Here is an 18,850-nt window from a genome sequence, read left to right as displayed (position 1 = left end):
ATGATGAACTTAATCGATAAATATTGTGTATGTTGTGACTGCTCCACTGACTGGCCATTCCCCTGTCTCTCTCCCTCTCCTTGGGCCTCCATATTCCTTGAGACATAAAAATATTGAAATTGGGCCAATTAATAACCTTACAATGGCCTCTATGTGTTCAAGTGAAAGGAATAGTTGCACGTTTCTCACTTGAAATCAAATGCTAGAAATGATTAAGTTTAGTGAGGAAGGCACATCAAAAGCCAAATTAGACCAAAAGCTAGGCCTCTTGTGCCAAATAGTTAGCCAAATTGTGAATGCAAAGGAAAAGTTTTTGAAGGAAATTAAAAGTGCTACTCCAGGGAACACAAATGATAATAAAGTAAAGCAGCCTTATTGCTGATATGGAGAAGGTTTTAGTTGTCTGAACAGAAGATCAAACCAGCCACAACATTCTCTTGAGCCAAAGCCTAATCCAGAGCAAGGCCCTAACCCTCTTCAATTCTATGAAGGCTGAGAGAGGTGAGGAAGCTGCAGAAGAAAAGTTTGAGGGGCTGGCCCAGTGGCGCAGCAGTTAACTGTGTATGTTCCACTTTGGTGGCCCGGGGTTCGCCAGTTTGGATCCCAGGTGCGGACATGGCACCGCTTGGCATGCCATGCTGCGGCGGGTGTCCCACATATAAAGTAGAGGAAGATGGGCATTGATGTTAGCTCAGGGCCAGTCTTCCTCAGCAAAAAGAGGAGGATTAGTGGCAGATGTTAGCTTAGGGCTAATCTTCCTCACACAAAAAAAGAAAAGTTGGAAGCCAGTAGAGGTTGGTTCATGAGGTTTAGAGAAAGAAGTGTCTCCATAACATAGCAGTGCAAGGTGAAGCAGCAGGTGCTGATGTAGACGCTGCAGCAAGTTCTCCAGAAGATCTAGCTAAGATCATTAATGAAGGTGGCTACACTAAACAGCAGAGTTTCAATGTAGATGAAACATCCTTATATCAGAAGAAGATGCCATGTAGGGCTTTCATAGCTAGAGAGGAGAAGTCAATGCCTGGCTTCAAAGGACAGGCTGACTCCCTTGTTAGGGGTTAATGAGCTGGTGACTTAAAGTTGAAGCCAATGCTGATTTACCATCTGAAAATCCTAGGGCCCTTAAGAATCATGCTAAGTCTACTCTGCCTGTGGCCAGCCCTGGTAGGCTAGTGGGTAAGATTAGGCACTGTCACCACTGCAGCCTAGTTCATTTCCTGTTCAGGGAACACCACCACCCATCTGTTGGTTGTCCTACTGTGGTGGCTATGTGTTGCTGTGATGCTGAAAGCTATGCCACCAGTATTTCAAATACCAGCAGGGTCACCTGTGGTGGACAGGTGTCAGTGGAGCTTCCAGACTAGACAGACTAGGAAGAAGGACTTGGCCACCTACTTCTGAAAAAGTTGGCCATGAAAACCCTATGAACAGCAACAGAGCATTGTCTGATATACCTCCGGAAGATGAGAGGCTTGCACAAAAAGACTAGTCTGGTTCTGCTCTGCTGTATATAGAGTCACTAGGAGTCAGAATCAACTTGATGGAACAAACAACAAAAGCTCTGCCTGTGCTCTGTAAATGGAACAACAAAGCCTGGATGACAGCACATCTGTTTACAACATGGCTTACTGAATATTTTAAGCCCACTGTTAGGGCCTACAGCTCAGAAAAAAAGATTCATTGACAGTGTACCTGGTCGTCACCCAAGAGATCTGATGAAGGTAAACAACAAGATTAATGTTGTTTTCATGCCTGGTAACATAACGTCCCTTCTGTAGCCCATGGATCAAGGAGTAATTTCAACTTTGAAGTCTTATTATTTAAGAAAGACATTTCATAAGGCTATAGCTCCCATTGATGGTGATTTCTCTGATGGATCTGGGGAAAGTAAGTTGACTGCCTTCTGGAAAGATTTCACCATTCTAGATGCCATTAAGAACATTCATGATTCATGGGATGAGGTTGAAATATCAACATTAAAAGGAGCTTGGAAGAAGTTGATTTCCATCCTCATGGATGACTTTGAGGGGTTCAAGACTTCAGTGGAGAAAGTAACTACACATGTGGTGGAAATAGCAAGAGAACTAGAATTAGAAGTGGAGCCGGGAGATGTGACTAAACTGCTGCAATCTCATGATAAAACCTGAACAGATGAGGAGGCACTTCTTATGAAGGAGCAAAGAAAGTGGTTTCTTGAAATGAAAACTACTCCTGGTGACGATGCTGTGAAGGTTGTTGAAATGACAATAAAGGGTGTTACATAAACATAGCTGATAAAGTGGCAGCAGGGTTTGAGAGGATTGACTTCAATTTTGAAAAACATTCTACTGTGGGTAAAATGCTATCAAACAGAATCACATGCTATGGAGAAATCATTTGTGAAAGAATCAGTCAGTGTGATAAACTTCTTTGTTGTCTTATTTTAAAGAAGTTGTCACAGCCACCCCAGCCTTCAGCACCCACCATCCTGATCAGTCAGCAGCCATCAACATTGAGGCAAGATGCCCCTCCAACAAAAAGATTATGACTTGCTGAAGGCTCAGATAATAGTTAGCATTTTTTAGCAATTAAATGTTTCTTAATTAAGGCATGTACATTTTTAAAACCTAATGCTATTGAACACTTAATAGCCTATATAGTGTGGTATAAACATAACTTTTATATGCACTGGGAAACAAAAAAAGTCATGTGACTCAGTTTATTGCGATACTCATTTTATTGCAATGGTCTGAAACCAAACCTGCATATCTCCGAGGTCTGCCTGTATTCTGAAACGTTTTACGTGCCATCGTGGTAGACTGTCATCTGCCAGAATTTAACAGTTCCCTCCTTTTTGGACAATGAGATTGTTTCCACTTTTTTACTATTACAAGTAATGCCACACTGAATATATTTGAAGCCATCTCAACTACTTTCCTTAGGTTAGACTTTTGAAAGTGAAATTAATCCAAGAACCTTGTTCTATAATTGTTTCATGCAAGTTAGCTGTGCCTAGAGGTTGAGTAACATTCAGTAGTAGATCATTTAGTAGTAAATGACAGGTAGAACCAGAAGTAAACCCAAGTCATGTCTTCAGTCATTCTCTCAGCGTGTCTTTGTTGAACACCTCCTAGGTGTCATGCACTATGCTAAGCATTGAGGATTCAGAGATGTCTGAGACTTGAGATCCCTCCTTGTAATGCCTGGTTCATTCCAGACCCTTTCTCATTTACCAGTTAAACTCTATGAGGGGAGGTATTTTCCCTAATGTGGAGGAGTTAAGTAGTGGCAGGAACCCTCATTCTATAACATTACAAGTAGATTTAAAAAATTAAATAGTTAAAGACTTTGGAAAGCATCCAAAAACAGACACACCACAGGAGAGGTTTACTCTCAAAAAACTAATGGGAAATGGTGAAAATTGGGAACTTGTGGTTTTCTAGCCCATGGCTGTCTAACTCCCATAGCTACAGAAGATTAAGTGGGGAGAGGGAGAAGACCTCAGCCTTGCGTCTAAAGGCCAGAGACTGGAGTTTGGGCAGCTGGAAATGTAAAGGGAATTCTAGGCAGTGAACAAATTACAGAAGGAGTGAAGGTCAGATTCTGAGTATAAACTCTCCCAAATCCCTGGCAACAATAAATTACGCATATGTGGGAGATATCCCAGGGCTCAGTGAGAAAGCAGGCTGAGACCAGACAGAAATACATCCTTGCAAGATGGAGCCACGTAGGGCCAGACTTGTGAGTTTGCTGCTTTTTTAAGCCAAGTGCATTTCTCAATCATGTGCCGCTTAGATGGCATAAAGTTGAACCCTTATGGGCTTTAAGTTTCAGAGGACAGAGCAGCTGGCAATTAGGAGTGAAAGGGGAAGGAATCCCTAGAAGCAAGGAAATCCCAGAAGGGTTGAGCCCCATCTCTCCCTATGTCATCGCCTAATGACCACATTCCATAGGCATGGCAGGGACCACCACAAAGCTACCATATTAAAAAGTGGGAAGCCACAAAATAGAACAGGTATCAGTTTCATTGTGCTGCAGTTTGAATCCAGTCAAATTACTGATAGTATGACAAAATCACTAACCTCAGAACCCAGCAGAATGCAATGTTATCCACAGTATCCAGTTTTCTTTTCTTTTTTCTTTTTTCTTTTTTGAGGAAGATTAGCCCTGAGCTAACATCTGCTGCCAATCCTCCTCTTTTTGCTGAGAAAGACTGGCCCTGAGCTAACATCAATGCCCATCTTCCTCTACTTTATATGTGGGACGCCTGCCACAGCATGGCTTGACAAGTGGTGTGTGAATCCACACCCAGGATCCGAACCAGTGAACCCTGGGCCACCAAAGCGCAATGTGTGAATTTAACCGCTGTGCCACTGGGCTGGCCCCCAGTATTCAGTTTTCAGCTGTTACTACTGCATATGCAAGGAAAAAGGAAAGTGAGACCCTTACTCAGGAAATAAGGCAGTCACTAGAAACTGTCTGCAGGTGGACCAGATAGAGGCTTTAGCAGAAGAAATTAAAAGAGCTGTTTTAAAATTAAGATGTTAAGTTTTATGTTTTCCTAACCAAGGTTTTTTTTAAAAGCTATTAAAAAAATGTTCAAAGAATGAAAGGAAAATATGTCAGAAGAATTCAAAGAAAATATAGTATTAATGAATGCACAGACAAAACCTCAGCAGAGAAATGGAAAGCACAAAAATAGAAGTCTAAGCTTCAGAATACAATGACTAAAAATTAAAAACTCAACCGAATGGGCTCAACATAAGATTAGGTATGGCAATAGAAAGAATCAGTGAACTTAAATATAAATCAGTAGAAATTACCCAACCAAAGACAAAAAAGACTAAAGCGAAAGAAACAGAATCTCAGAGACCTGTGGTACAATATCAAGTGCTCCAGTAGACGTGAAACTGGAATCCCTGAAGGAGAAGAGCAATAGATAGGGGCAGAAAAATTTTTGAAGCAATAATGGCTGAAAACTTCCCAAGTTTGGTGGAAAACTTTTAGGTACAGACTCAAGAAGCTCAATGAAACTTTTAGGTACAGACTCAAGAAGTTCATCCAAAGTAGGATGAAAACAAACAAACTAAAAAACCACACCTAGGCTTATCATACTTAAACTGATGAAATTCAAAGATACAGACAAAATCTTGAAAGCAGCCAGAGAGAAATACATGTTACGTACAGAGGAACACACAGAAGATTAACAGCTGACTGCTCATCAGAAAGTATAGAAGCTGAAAATGTTGGAACAATGATTTCAGAGTGCTGCTGAAGGAAAAAATCTATCCACTGAGAACTTTATATCTCACAAAACTGTCCTTTAGAAATGAAAGTGAAGACATTTCCAGAGAACGAAAATCTGAGAAAATTTGTCACTGAGTGACCTGCACTGAAAGAAATGCTAAAGGGTATACAGGGAGGGATGAAGAGCAGTAGGAATGGTAGATATCAATGAGGATAAAAGAAACTTATTCCTTTCTTTCTCTTAATTTCTTTAAAAGACATGTCAGTATTCAAAGCAAAAAGAACACTGTATTGGATGGCTTTATCACACATAGAGATGTAACAGAACACCATGAATGGAGGTTAAGTGGAATTACATTAACGCACGGCTTCCTATATTTTTTTTGACATAATTAGAAATGAACATTTAAGTAGATTGTGATAAGTTAAAAATGTGTATTGCAGACTTTAGAGCATTCACTAAAATATAATTCAAAGAGTTAGAGCTTGACAGCCAAGTGAGGAATCAAAGTGGAATACTAAAAACATGTTGGATTAACATGAAAGGAGGCAGGGAGGGAGGAACAAAGGAATAAAAAGCAGATGAGATAAATAGGAATAGCAGACCTAAATAAAATCATATTAATAATTACACTCACTGTAAAGGGATTAAGCACTCCAATCAAAAGGCAAGGATTGTCATACTGATTAAAAAAACAAGGTCCAACTATATTCATATGTCCACAAGACCAAACTTCTGGGGGTTGGCCCCTGGCCGAGTGGTTAAGTTTGCACGCTCTGCTTTGGCGGCCCAGGGTTTGGCAGGTTCGAATCCTAGGCGCAGACATGGCACCACTCGTCAAGCCATGCTGAGGTGGCGTCCCACATGCCACAACTAGAAGGACCCACAACTAAAAGTACACAACTATGTACCAGGGTGCTTTGGGAGAAAAAGGAAAAATAAAATCTTTTTTTAAAAAAAATACCAAACTTCTTAAATACAAGGACACAAATAGACTGAAAGTAAAAGTCTGGAAAAAGATATGCCATGTGAACACTAAACACAGAATAGATGCAGTAGTAATAATGTCAGACAGAAGCCTTCAAGATTCTTTGAAGACAAAGAGGGACACTTAAATATAAAAGGATCGGTACATCAGGGTGATGGAGTAGTGAGCAAGCACTTAAAAACCAAGCTTCCTACTATATGAGGTGAATTATACGAAGCAACAGCTAAAAGGAGAAATAGGAAAATCTACAATCATACGTGGAGATTTTAACCCACCTCTCTCAGGAATTGATGGAACAGGTAGACAAACATATCAGTAAGAATATAGGAGACTTGAAGGACATTGTCAACCACTTGAACTTAATGGACATCCATAAAACACCACACTCAATAACTGTAGAATACTCATTCTTTTCTAGTGCACACAGAATGTTCACAAAGACACCATCTGTTAAAGTAAAAGTCTCAATAGCTTTTCAAAGATTGAAATCTTACAGAATATGTTCTCTGAACACAATGAAATTAAATTTAAAAAAGAATTTAAAGCTTTAAAATCCCTAAATATCTGGATATTAACAACTCACTTCTAAGCAAGTCATCACGCAAAAAAGAAATCACAAAGGAAGTTATCAGATGTTTCATTTGATTAATAATAAAAATACAAAATATCAAACTTTTTGAATTTTTGCTAAAGCAGATCTTAGAGGGAAATATATAGTGTTTTAAGTGTTTATCATGAAAAGAAGAAAAGTCTAAAATGAAAAAGAACAGTAAATTAAACCCAAGGTAAGTCAAAGAAAGGAAGCAATAAAGAAGAAATAAGAAACAACACAGAAAACCAGTGACGCCAAAAGCTGACTCTTTGAAAAGATCAGTAAGAGTAATAAATCTCTAGCTAAACTTACCCACCCCCCAAATAAGTCAATAAGAAAAAAAAAGCAAGAAAAAAAACAGAGGAAACAAACTACTAATTTCAGGAGTGAATGAAGGGATACCACTATGGATCCTGAGACATCAAAAAAACTATAAAGGGTATATAAACAATAAATTTGTTATCCAATAAGTATGACTTAGATAAAATAGACAAATTTCTTGAAAGACAAAAATAATGTTGACACAAGAAGAAACAGAAAAATCTGAATAGCTCAATATCTAGTAAAGAAATTAATTAAAATCTTTTCTGCAAAGAAAACTACAGGCTTAGATGCTTCACTGGTGAATTCCATTAAACAGTTAAGGAAGAAATAATAGTAATCCTAGTCAGACTCTTTCAAAGAATAAAGGAAAGAACAGTTTCCAACTAATTTTATGAGACCAGTATACTCTGATATCAAGACTTGACAAAGCCACCGTAAAGAAAACTACAGACCAAAATTCCAGTATCTTTTCTAAATGCTATATACATGCAAACGTCCTAACCAAAATATTAGTAAATGGCATTCACTAAGAAGATAATATATCAGGACCAAGTGGGATTTCTCCCAGACATGCAGGGTTGGTTTAACATTAGAAAATCAATGTAATTCACTATATCAACAAAATGAAGAGTAACGCCACATAACGGAGAGTAAAAGCCATCTCAACAGATTCAGAGAAAGCTTTTCACAAAATCCAACAGCCACTTGTAACAAAAACTCTCACCAAACTGGGCATAAAAGAGAACGTCCTCTATTTGCTAAAGGGCATCTGTGTAGAATCTACAGCTAACATCACATTTAATGGTGAAAAACTGAATACCCTGCCTCACACATTGGTGATAAAGCCTGGAAGTCCACTTTCTGCTTCTGTGGAGGTCCTGGCCACTGCATCAAGGAAAACAAAAGAAAGAAAAGTACACAGATTTGGAAAGAAGGAAAACTGTCTTTATTTGCATTTGACATGATCCTCTTTATAGAAAATCCTGAGGAATCTATTAAAAGGCTACCAGAACTAATAATTTCCTATATAATAATTTGGCACAGTCACAGGATACAAAATTGATATGCAAAATCAATAGTTTTTTTCGTATGCTAGCAGTGAACACTTGGAAATTGAAATTTAAAATGTGATTTCATTTACACAGCATTTAGAAATACGAAATCCTTAGGGATAAATTTAACAAAATATGTACAAGACCTGTATACTTAAAACTTCAAAACATTACTGAATGAGCTAAAGAAGACCTAAATAAATGGAGAAATGTACCATGTTCGTGGGTTGGAAGACAATATTGTTAAGATGGCAGTTCCCCCTAAACTTATGTATAGATTTAACACGATAAAGCCACAGCGGTCTTTTTTTTTTTTTCTTTTTTAACTGACAGGCTGATTCTAAATTCATGTTACTGCAAAAGACCTAGAAGAGCAAAAGCAATTTTAAAAAGAACATAGGTAGAATCCTTAAACTACCTAATTTCAAGACTTAGACTAGTCAAAACTTTAGAGTATAACAGAGGAGACACCAGAACTTCAATAATCAAGACAGTGTGGTATTGGCATAGGATAGATACACAGATCAGTGGAACAGAAGACAGAGTCCAGAAATAGGCTCACACTTAAATAGTCAGTCGAGTTCAACAAGGGTACCAAGGGAATTCAACAAGGAAGGAAAGGGGTTTTTGTTTGTTTTTTGTTTTTTCAGCAAATGGTGCTAGGGTAACTGGATATCCTAATGGACAAAAAATAACATTTTACTCTCTCACCATTCACAATGATTAAGTCGAAATGAATTATAGACCTAAATACCAAATTATGAAAACTTTTAGAAAAAAAGCATAGGAGAAAATCTTTGCAGTCTTGAAAAAGGCAAAAATTTCTTAGATCTAACATAAAAAGCATAAATCATAAAAGGAAAGTTGATAAATGTGACTTTTCTGAAATTAAAAATCTTGTTCCTCAAAAGACATCACTAAAACAACAGAAAGCCAATCCCTGGAATAAGAAAAATATTCCCAATACATATATTGGACAGCAGACTTGTTTCTGGAATATATAAAGAATTCCTACAATTCAACAGTAAATTGACAAACCTTTAAAAAGGCGCAAAAGATTTGAGCGGACGCTTCATGAAATAATATACAAGAATGGCTAAGAAGCACATGAAAAAATAACATTGTAAGTCATCAGGAAAATGCAAATTAGAACCACAGTGAGATACCACTACATACTCATTAGCAAGGGTAATATATATATATATATAATTTTTTTTTTTTTTTTTTTTTAAGATTGGCACCTGATAATACGAAGTGTTGGTGAGGATGTGTAGCCACTAGCATTTTCTTACACTTTTGGTGGAAATTTTAAAACAGCTTGAGTTAACTCAGGCCAGAGCTCCCGCAGCAGCGGCCTTCAGGCGGGCCCTGCCCAGACCACCTGCCCTGAAGTTGTCCTCAGAAAACTTCAGCCAACTTAGGGTAACTTTCATAATTTTGTTACTACTTACTATCATTTTGTTGTTTTGAAAACAGTAACATATGTTCATTACAGAAAATTTTAGGAAATGTAGATGAAGAAAACAAAAGCAGTTGAGAAGCTTACCGCTGAAGGACAACCACTGGTCAGATTAAATTTTCTACCAGTAATATTTTGATAGATAGACCTTCAATCTTTTTGTATGTATACATTTTATAAAAAAGCAAAAGACAAGAATCCTATTGTTTTGTAATCTTGCCAGCTGTTTGATTTTTACTAAAGGCTTTAGGTTTATCATTTCATGAGTTGCTGCTGCTGTCCATATTGCACTTCTTTTTCTTCTTGTGTTTAAGCCCATTCATGTCATTTTTCAAATTGACATTTTATTTTTCAGTTAAATGTTTACCCTTCTCCGTGAAGGTGTACAAACTCGCTGTGGGGGATGCCAGGATGCCTGCTTTATTTTTGTCTAAAGTCCCCTGATTTTTTTTTTCTTAGCCAATAGCACCAAATGTGTCATTAATTGGACCCCCCTCCTATCCTATTGGAATTCTAAGATCTTGTTTAATTGTTGATCCTCCATTTCAGAAGACTTAGGAACTAAATGTTCTCGTTAGGAATGTCACTCACTACCTAACATGCCCTGGTTATGCTGAGCGGATGGTTTTGAATGAATCCAGGTTCACGCTACAGGCAGTCAAAGGCCGTTGAGTGCACTTGGCACCTAAGGTTCCAGCCTGTGTAAAGCAGAGGTCGCAGACGGGAAGCCTAGGGGTTTCTTTCTTTTACAGTTCTGTTTTATTCTACCCCACACGGTGTCTTACAATTTTTTAAAAAATTTGTTTCCAACTTTCAAAAACCAGGAGCTTTCACATTAAAATTTGGGATTTTAGCTTCCCTTGAAAAGTAGAAGCCAATACTTGTTCTTCCCATTTGGAAGCTGGTCCAGGGCTTTTGGGTGACTTCTGAGCCTTTTCTTACAGCTCTGGTTCAGTGTTGACACAGGGAGAAGTATGGTCTAATAGAGCCTAAACCCCAAGCCCCAGCACAGCCACTCGCCTGACACAGCAGTGAGGGGAGCTCCACGGTGGTGGGGTGGCCACTGTGGCCGTCTGCTGGCCTGCCTCATGCAGTCCTGCTCGGGACGCTGTACTACCAATGGCAGGCAGCCCTAGCTGGAGGGACCTGAACCATCTTCCTTCCAGAGACTCCCCACTCCTTCCTCTAAGCTGTTGGGAGCACAAAACCTGGTGCTCCACTGCCTCCTATGTTTGCTAAAGGAAGAGAAGATCAAAATGGTTAAACAAATTGTGAGATATATATATATACTTATATATAATGGAATATTAGCCATAAACAAGAACGAAATCTTCCTGTTGGCAACAACGTGGATGGAGCTTGAGGCATTATGCTAAGTAAAATAAGTCAGAGAAAAACAAATACCATATGATCTCTCTTCTATGTGGAATCTATAACAAAAGAGAAAAAAACCCAAACTCATAGATAAAACAGGTTGGTGGCTGCCAGAGGCAGAGGGTGGCGAAGTGGGGAAAATGGGTGAAGGGAGTCAAAAGGTAAAAATTAAAAAATTTAAAAGATAGTAACAGGAGTAGTAATAGTAATTGTTACTATTGTTACTGCTGTTATTATGACAAAGGACACCCAGACAAAAGATTATCATTCCCACATTGGGGCAAGTTGGCTGTTTAGAGGGGGAAAAAAAAGTTCTGTCTTGCTTTATGTGACTTACAATGCACTTTGAGGGCAATGCACCACGGATGTTAAGGGAAAAACAGAATTAAAAAATGCCTGGGTGAGGGGAGTATAAAACACCAGCCACTGGCAAAGCATCCAACTGGAGAGTAAAACTGGATTTTTTTTTTTTTTTTTAAAGATTAGCACCTGAGCTAACAACTATTGCCAATCTTCTCCTTTTTTTCCCTGCTTTTTCTCCCCAACCCCCGCCCCCAGTACATAGTTGTGTATTTTAGTTGTGGGCCCTTCTAGTTGTGGCATGTGGGACGCCACCTCCGCGTGGCCTGAGTCTACGCCCAGGATCCGAACCGGCAAAACCCTGGGCCACCAAAGCTGAGCGTGCAAACTTAACCACTGGGCCATGGGGCCGGCCCCGGAAATTTTTTATACTTACTTTTTTGTATACAATTGAGCTAATAGACGTGTCCCAGAAAAGGTTATTGTTCCTATTAAAGCAGGGCATTGTGGCTTTTTTCTCCCCGAAAGAGTTATCTGGAAAATCCCTTTGTGAATACACTGAGGATCTTTTATTCTCAGTTAGGGTGAAGAACTCTCTCTGTCAACTTCAATTCTCGAAAGCACATCAGTGAAACCCCCACTTTCGTACTAAGTTGACGGTGTTTGTGTCTGTAACAGCCATCAGCTCTGTCCCCTGCTTAGCTGAGTATTCCGTTTCTCTGACCAGGTAGTAAACACGGGATTCCTAAGCTCTCCTCTGGCTGTGGTGGGGCTCACTTCGTCTCTTCAAGCATCTGCGAAGGAGACGAGATTGATTCTCTGTGGCTGGAGCTGGGGAGCAGGCCACGTGGACCCACCTGTGGTGTCAGAGGAGGCGCTCTCTCGCGGTGCAGTCGGAGGGGAGATGTGGGGCGGTGGGCTCCACTGCCGTGGAGGGAGAGGGGCCGGGTGTGGGGGAGTCCGGAGCGTCGAGGGCAACGTGTGAAATGGAGTCACAGCTCTCAACCCTGACAGCGACAGACCAGTGGGGAACTCTGGAAACACGCGCGTGAGCAAACACACGCCCGCTCTCTCCCATCCACTTGCTCACAGGCCTGGGCGGCCGCCCCAGCCGTGGTGATTTAGTTTGTCTTGGGTGGGTTCTGGGCATCAGTATTTTTACAAACTCCTCAACCAGTTTGACAACCCCCTGGACTAGTCTTCTCAGCTGTGTCATCTCTCTCTTTCACTTTTATCCCAATGACTTTAGTGTCACAAATGAAGTAGCTCTTCTGATTTGAGGACGAAAGTACGGAAAGCACGGGGCGGCTGGGCGGCAGGGGCGGTGGCGCGTGCGGGGCGGTGGGCGCGGGCGCGGGGCTGTCGGGACGGTGGGCGCGGGCGCGGGGCTGTTGGGACGGTGGGCGCGGGGTCGGGTTGGGGCGGGGCGGGGCGGCGGGGCTCCGGGCGGCGGGCGTGGGGTGTGGGGCGCCTGCGGGACGGCGGGTGACCGAGGCTTGGGCAGTTTCTACTGAGGACGGTAGGAAAACTGAGCGTGTGGACGTTGTCACGTTTAAGCACATTGGAGTAAAAGCTTGGAAAAGGGTTTTGTGTTCGCTGGAACCTTTACTGTGACAGAGTGCGGGGGCGGGGGCGGGGGCGCGGGCGGGGCGTGGGCGGCGCGCGGCCGGCGCTGACGCTGGGCGAGGCGCGCAGGAGCCGTCCTTCTCACTGCCGGCTCCCCTTACAAGATTTCTCGAACGGAAAGTGTTTTCACGGGCGTATCTGATGTACACAGTAAGCCCCAGGCGTCACCTCAGGAAACGCCTTTGAGTTTCTGAAAAAAATCGAGGACACCTTCCTCACTGCTGGGTGGCGTGAGGAGTGAACGGAGAGAGCAGAAGGCTTGACTCGCGCGTCGTGGGCTCCGCCGAAGGGCGCCCGCTCGGGGCCGGGGGCCGGGGGCCATGGCGCCGGGAGGCAGGCCTGGCCGCGGCTTCGGCTTGCGTGTGTGGAAGCGGCCGCCTGCTCCGTGCGGGGCAGGGGGAGCTTGTCGCAGGCGCGCGGCGGAAACGCTGTTCTCTGGAAGCGTGCTTCCTGGTGGAGGGCAGCCCGGGTGGAGGCGGGTCCCGTCAGTGGAGGCGGCCGGCCTTGCGGGCATGGCTCTCGCCGCCCCCGCGGTGGAGGCCGGGGTGCCGTGTTTTACGGGGGGGGGCATTGTTTGTGACCTTCTGGCTGCGTTTGACAGAAATTAGTGGTGATTTTTTTTCCCCTTAACGTTTCTGTGGTAAGTAGAAAGTGGGTCTCGTGAACTGCAAATGCTGTTTTTCATGGAGGTTGGTTTTCTCACGTGCTCCTCTGAGGAACCCCCAGTCGGTTGCCCCGTGCCCGGAAGCTGTGCCGCGGGCTCTGTGGTTTGCATTCTGCGTCTGGAACTTTCGGCGGCCGCTCTGAACAGCCAGCCACTTTGGGATCTTCGCTCCCCTGGGACACGGGCTGCGGGACTTGCAAACGCCAGAAATTCCTTGCCGCTTTGGTGGAAAATCTTGGCAGGCTCTCTGTCACAGTGGGAGTTTGTGTTCTGCGTCAGGTGTGTTGTTGGTAAACTGATTGATTTTAGGGTCTGTATGGAAGGGAAAGGACGGACACACATCTTCCCTTCGCTACTCTGGTGGAGTGGGAAGCCGTGAACAAGAAAACGCAGGTTCCCTGTTGTGTGGAAAAGTGTGCCAATGGAAAAACAAATAAACAAGGTGTTTTTTGAGAAACTAAAAATATTTCATTAAAAGTTCAAGCAAAAATACAACATGATTTTATTTTTCTAAATGTACAGTTCAGCGAAAACCACCTTTTAGCTGCATGTTGTTACTATAATACTAACATTCGCTAGCACCATCCTAAGTGCTTAAGACATAGTAAGAGGTAGGTGTGAAAAAACTACAGGTGGGTGTGCTTGTTAAATGTACTTGACAGAGGAGGAAGAGTGACAGGGTGACTAAGGAATGTCCCTCAGACTGCACAGGTAGACTGAGGCTGATCCAGGGTTCAAACTCGGGGCACGTGGCTCCTACCTACTTACCCCTGGGCCACTAACAGGACAGGCTGGGTAAAAGGGTTGCTGCAGAAAAGTAGGAAGGAAAGTTAGAAAGAGTGACTCATTTGTTTTCTGAGAGTATTGGTATGAAACATCGTATCACTCTTGGGCATCTGGGTGACAGATACCAGAAACGTGACCTCAGCCTTCCTGCCCCCCTGCTGCCCGAGCAGGGTGTGGTCAGCCGTGGTGATTCCTGCCTTTCCTCCATCGAAGCCAGGTGATCCTGCCAGAACCCTCCCTGCCCCTTCTGAACCCTTGCGCCCTCACACACTGTTTGCATCTGCCCTGTGGCATGGTTTTGTTTTCGGTGTCAACGCCTTATCACTTCGTAGTAGTAAATTCCTTCAACGCCATTGCAGACAGAGCCCAACACCCCACACTTAACAAATGCTGTGGGTAGGACTGTCCATTCCAAACCAGGAAGAAACTTGCCTTCATTTATTTCCGTAAGGAGTATTTAAACAAATGTTTACTTTCTCGTTGAATTCTAAATACTTTACACATACCTGAGGGAATGTCTTAGATTTTAGAGACTTTTTTTTTTGCATTTTTTTTTTATTAGTATCATGGTAGATTACAACCTTGTGAGATTTCAGTTGTACATTATTGTTAGACATGTTGTGGGTACACCACTTCCCCCTTTGTGTCCTCCCCGCTCCTCCCCTTTTCCCTGGTAACCAATCAGTTCTCCTTGTCAATATGTTAACTTCCACCTATGAGTGGAGTCATATAGAGTTCATCTTTCTCTGTCTGGCTTATTTCACTTCACATAATACCCTCGAGGTCCATCCATGTTGCTGCAAATGGACCAATTTTGTCTTTTTTTATGGCTGAGTAGTATTCCATTGTGTCTATATACCATATCTTCTTTATCCAATCGTCAGTTTCTGGGCATGTAGGTTGGTTCCACGTCTTGGCTATTGTAAATAATGCTGCGATGAACATAGGGGTGCAAGGGACTCTTGGGATTTGTGATTTCAGGTTCTTAGGGTAGATACCCAGTAATGGGATGGCTGGGTCATAGGGTATTTCTATTTTTAACTTTTTGAGAAATCTCCATACTGTTTTCCACAGTGGCTGTACCAGTTTGCATTCCCACCAACAGTGTATGAGGGTTCCTTTTTCTCCACAACCTCTCCAACATTTGTCGCTCTTGGTTTTGGATGTTTTTGCCAATCTAACGGGTGTAAGGTGATATCTTAGTGTAGTTTTGATTTGCATTTCCCTGATGATTAGCGATGATGAACATCTTTTCATGTGTCTATTGGCCATACTTATATCTTCTTTTGAGAAATGTCTGTTCATGTCCTCTGCCCATTTTTTGATCGGGTTGTTTGTTTTTTTGTTGTTAAGCTGTGTGAGTTCTTTGTATATTATGGAGATTAACCCTTTGTGGGATAAGTGGCTTGTAAATATTTTTTCCCAATTAGTGGGCTGTTTTTTTGTTTCAATCCTGTTTTCCCTTGCCTTGAAGAAGCTCTTTAGTCTGATGAAGTCCCATTTGTTTATTCTTTCTATTGTTTCCCTCAACTGAGGAGTTATAGTGTCCGAAAAGATTCTTTTGAAACTGATGTCAAAGAGTGTACTGCCTATATTCTCTTCCAAAAGACTTATTGTCTCAGGCCTAATCTTTAGGTCTTTGATCCATTTTGAGTTTATTTTGGTGTGTGGTGAAAAAGAATGGTCAATTTTCAATCTTGTGCATGTGGCTGTCCAGTTTTCCCAGCACCATTTGTTGGAGAGACTTTCTTTTCTCCATTGTAGGCCCTCTGCTCCTTTGTCGAAGATTAGCTGTCCATAGATGTGTGGACCTGTTTTTGTACCAGTACCATGCTGTTTTGATCACTGTAGCTTTGTAGTATGCTTTGAAATCGGGGATTGTGATTCCTCCGGCTTTGTTTTTCTTACTCAGGATTGCTTTAGCAATTCACGGTCTTTTGTTGCCCCATATGAATTTTAGGATTCTTTGTTAAATTTCTGTAAAGAATGTCCTTGGGATTCTGATTGGGATAGCATTGAATCTGTAGATTGCTTTAGGTAGTATGGACATTTTAACTATGTTTATTCTTCCAATCCATGTGCATGGAATGTCTTTCCATCTCTTTATGTCATTGTCAATTTCTTTCAAGAAAGTCCTGTAGTTTTCATTGTATAAATCCTTTACTTCCTTGGTTAAATTTATCCCAAGGTATTTTATTCTTTTTGTTGCGATTGTGAATGGGATTGAGTTCTTGAGTTCTTTTTCTGTTAGTTCATTGTTGTGTATAGAAATGCTACTGATTTATGTATGCTGATTTTATACCCTGCTACTTTGCTGTAGTTGTTGATTGTTTTTAATAGTTTTTCTATGGATTCTTTGGGGTTTTCTATATATAAGATCATGTCGTCTGCAAACAGGGAGAGTTTTACTTCTTCATTACCTATTTGGATTCCTTTTATTTCTTTTTCCTGCCGAATTGCTCTGGCCAACACCTCCAGTACTATGTTGAATAGGAGTGGTGTTGTTCCTGTCCTCAGAGGGATGGCTTTCAGTTGTTGTCCATTGAGTATGATGTTGGCTGTGGGTTTGTCATATATGGCCTTTATTGTGTTGAGGTACTTTCCTTCTATACCCATTTTATTGAGGGTTTTTATCATAAATGGATGTTGGATCTTGTCAAATGCTTTCTCTGCATCTATTGAGATGATCATGTGGTTTTTGTTTTTCATTTTGTTGATGTAGTGTATCACGTTGATTGATTTGCGGATGTTGAACCATCCCTGTGTCCCTGGTATAAAATCCACTTGGTCGTGGTGTATAATCTTTTTGATGTATTGCTGTATTTGGTTTGCCAGAATTTTGTTGAGGATTTTTGCATCTATGTTCACCAGTGATATCGGCCTGTAGTTCTCCTTCTTTGTGTTGTCCTTGTCAGGTCTGGGGATCAGAGTGATGTTGGCTTCATAGAATGTGTTAGGGAGTACTCCATCTTCCTCAATTTTCTGGAATAGTTTGAGAAGGATAGGTATTAAATCTTCTTTGAATGTTTGGTAGAATTCTCCAGAGAAGCCGTCTGGTCCTGGACTCTTATTTTTGGGGAGGTTTTTGATTACTGTTTCTATTTCCTTACTTATGATTGGCCTATTCAGATTCTCCATTTCTTCCTGGTTCAGTTTGGGGAGGTTGTAGGAGTCTAGGAATTTGTCCATTTCTTCTAGGTTGTTCAATTTGTTGGCATATAGTTTTTCATAGTATTCTCTTATGATCTCTTGTATTTCATTGGTATCTGTTGTGATTTCTCCTCTTAGAGACCTTTTTAACCTGTCAGTCTGCATATCTATCAACCAACTACTTGATGATCCCACGTGTAAGTGAAATCAATCCAGAAGAGGGAACTGGATAAGCTAAATTTCCCACTGCTACATGATAGCTTTAAATTGAGAGAATATGAAGAGGCTAATTGAAGGGATGGCATTTTCAAAAGTCACACATTATTAGTATGAAGACGTGAGTTATCTTTTTAGGCAAGGTGTTTGTTGCTGACAGCACCCAAGCATTTTCAGTAAAGTGTTTTTGTAACTGCAGAGTGAGATCCTTGACTGGATCCAGTAATCAATTTTGTGGGTTGTGGGTTGTGAATAACCACACAAAGAATCACATCACATGTAAATAAGGGTAAGTGTTGTTTTCATGAAATTGTGAGTCATAGAAAAAATAAAATGACAAAGCACAGCTCGAGAGAGTGTGCTGATTCTTCCTGCATGGGAGGATGACGGGAGCCACTCAGCTTCCCTTCCTCGTGCAGGCTGCCTTTCAGCACAGGCGCGTCTCGAAGGGCTCTCCTGGTGGAAGGGCTCTCCTGGTGGTTTGTTGCTGCCTGTAGCTACTGTGATGCTTCAAATGCCTCGGAACTCGGAGAGAGAAGCATTTGTGATGAGGACGAGTTTGTTTCTGGTTTTGCCGTGTTGTATGGGACGTGTTTTTTTCTCATGAATAATTTGGTGCCCTAATTAGTCATTTCTGAGCATAAAAGCCTGGATGAGGGTCGTGCGTGGTGGTGTCCTTTGTCTTGATTTCCGTTGTCTTAGGGAGCTGGACTTAACAGCAGGAAACAAGGTAGGCAGTTATGGATTCTGCCCGTGGTAGAGTTACTTCAAGCATTGTATGGAGTTTTAGAAGTGAGGGGTTTTCTGGCTTTCTCAATGTGAAATTAACAAACCAGGCGCCTGCTGTTAGTGTAGAGAAACTCTTGGTTTTTACTTGCAGTCACGTAAAAGGCTGCACTCACTGTCAGTATTCGTGGCAGAGTGCTAATGTTTTCTAGGTGCAAGATGAGGGTGAAATTCGAAGAAAGATAGTTTTTTTCCCCCGGGCATTTCTAAAGGAATGAACTGGTATAAAATGGGAGACTGCTGGTTATAGAAAATTAATTTTTGACAGTCTCCTGAGTTCTACTTATAACATCTACCTGGGAAAAT

At 41.6% G+C, this 18,850-nt stretch overlaps 1 protein-coding gene across 8 annotated transcripts in view; it reads left to right on the top strand.

The window, feature by feature from the left end:
- LATS2 (large tumor suppressor kinase 2) overlaps window positions 1–18,850 on the top strand; it is a 97,429-nt gene that overhangs the window by 32,010 nt on the left and 46,569 nt on the right. The window contains exon 1 of one of the 8 annotated variants that reach the window (XM_070577859.1): window positions 12,099–12,364. The exons of 6 other annotated variants lie outside the window; for them this stretch is intronic. The gene's annotated coding sequence lies outside the window, so the exon portion shown is untranslated. Of the gene's footprint in view, window positions 1–12,098; window positions 12,365–13,387; window positions 13,583–18,850 lie in introns of those variants that run through there. One more of the 8 variants, XM_070577856.1, reaches the window with a different exon arrangement.

Source organism: Equus przewalskii, chromosome 16 (genome assembly GCF_037783145.1).
Source record: "Equus przewalskii isolate Varuska chromosome 16, EquPr2, whole genome shotgun sequence".
NCBI lineage: Eukaryota > Metazoa > Chordata > Mammalia > Perissodactyla > Equidae > Equus > Equus przewalskii.
The sequence above is the reverse complement of the archived record's forward strand: the minus strand, read 5'-3'. Positions and strand labels throughout refer to the sequence as shown.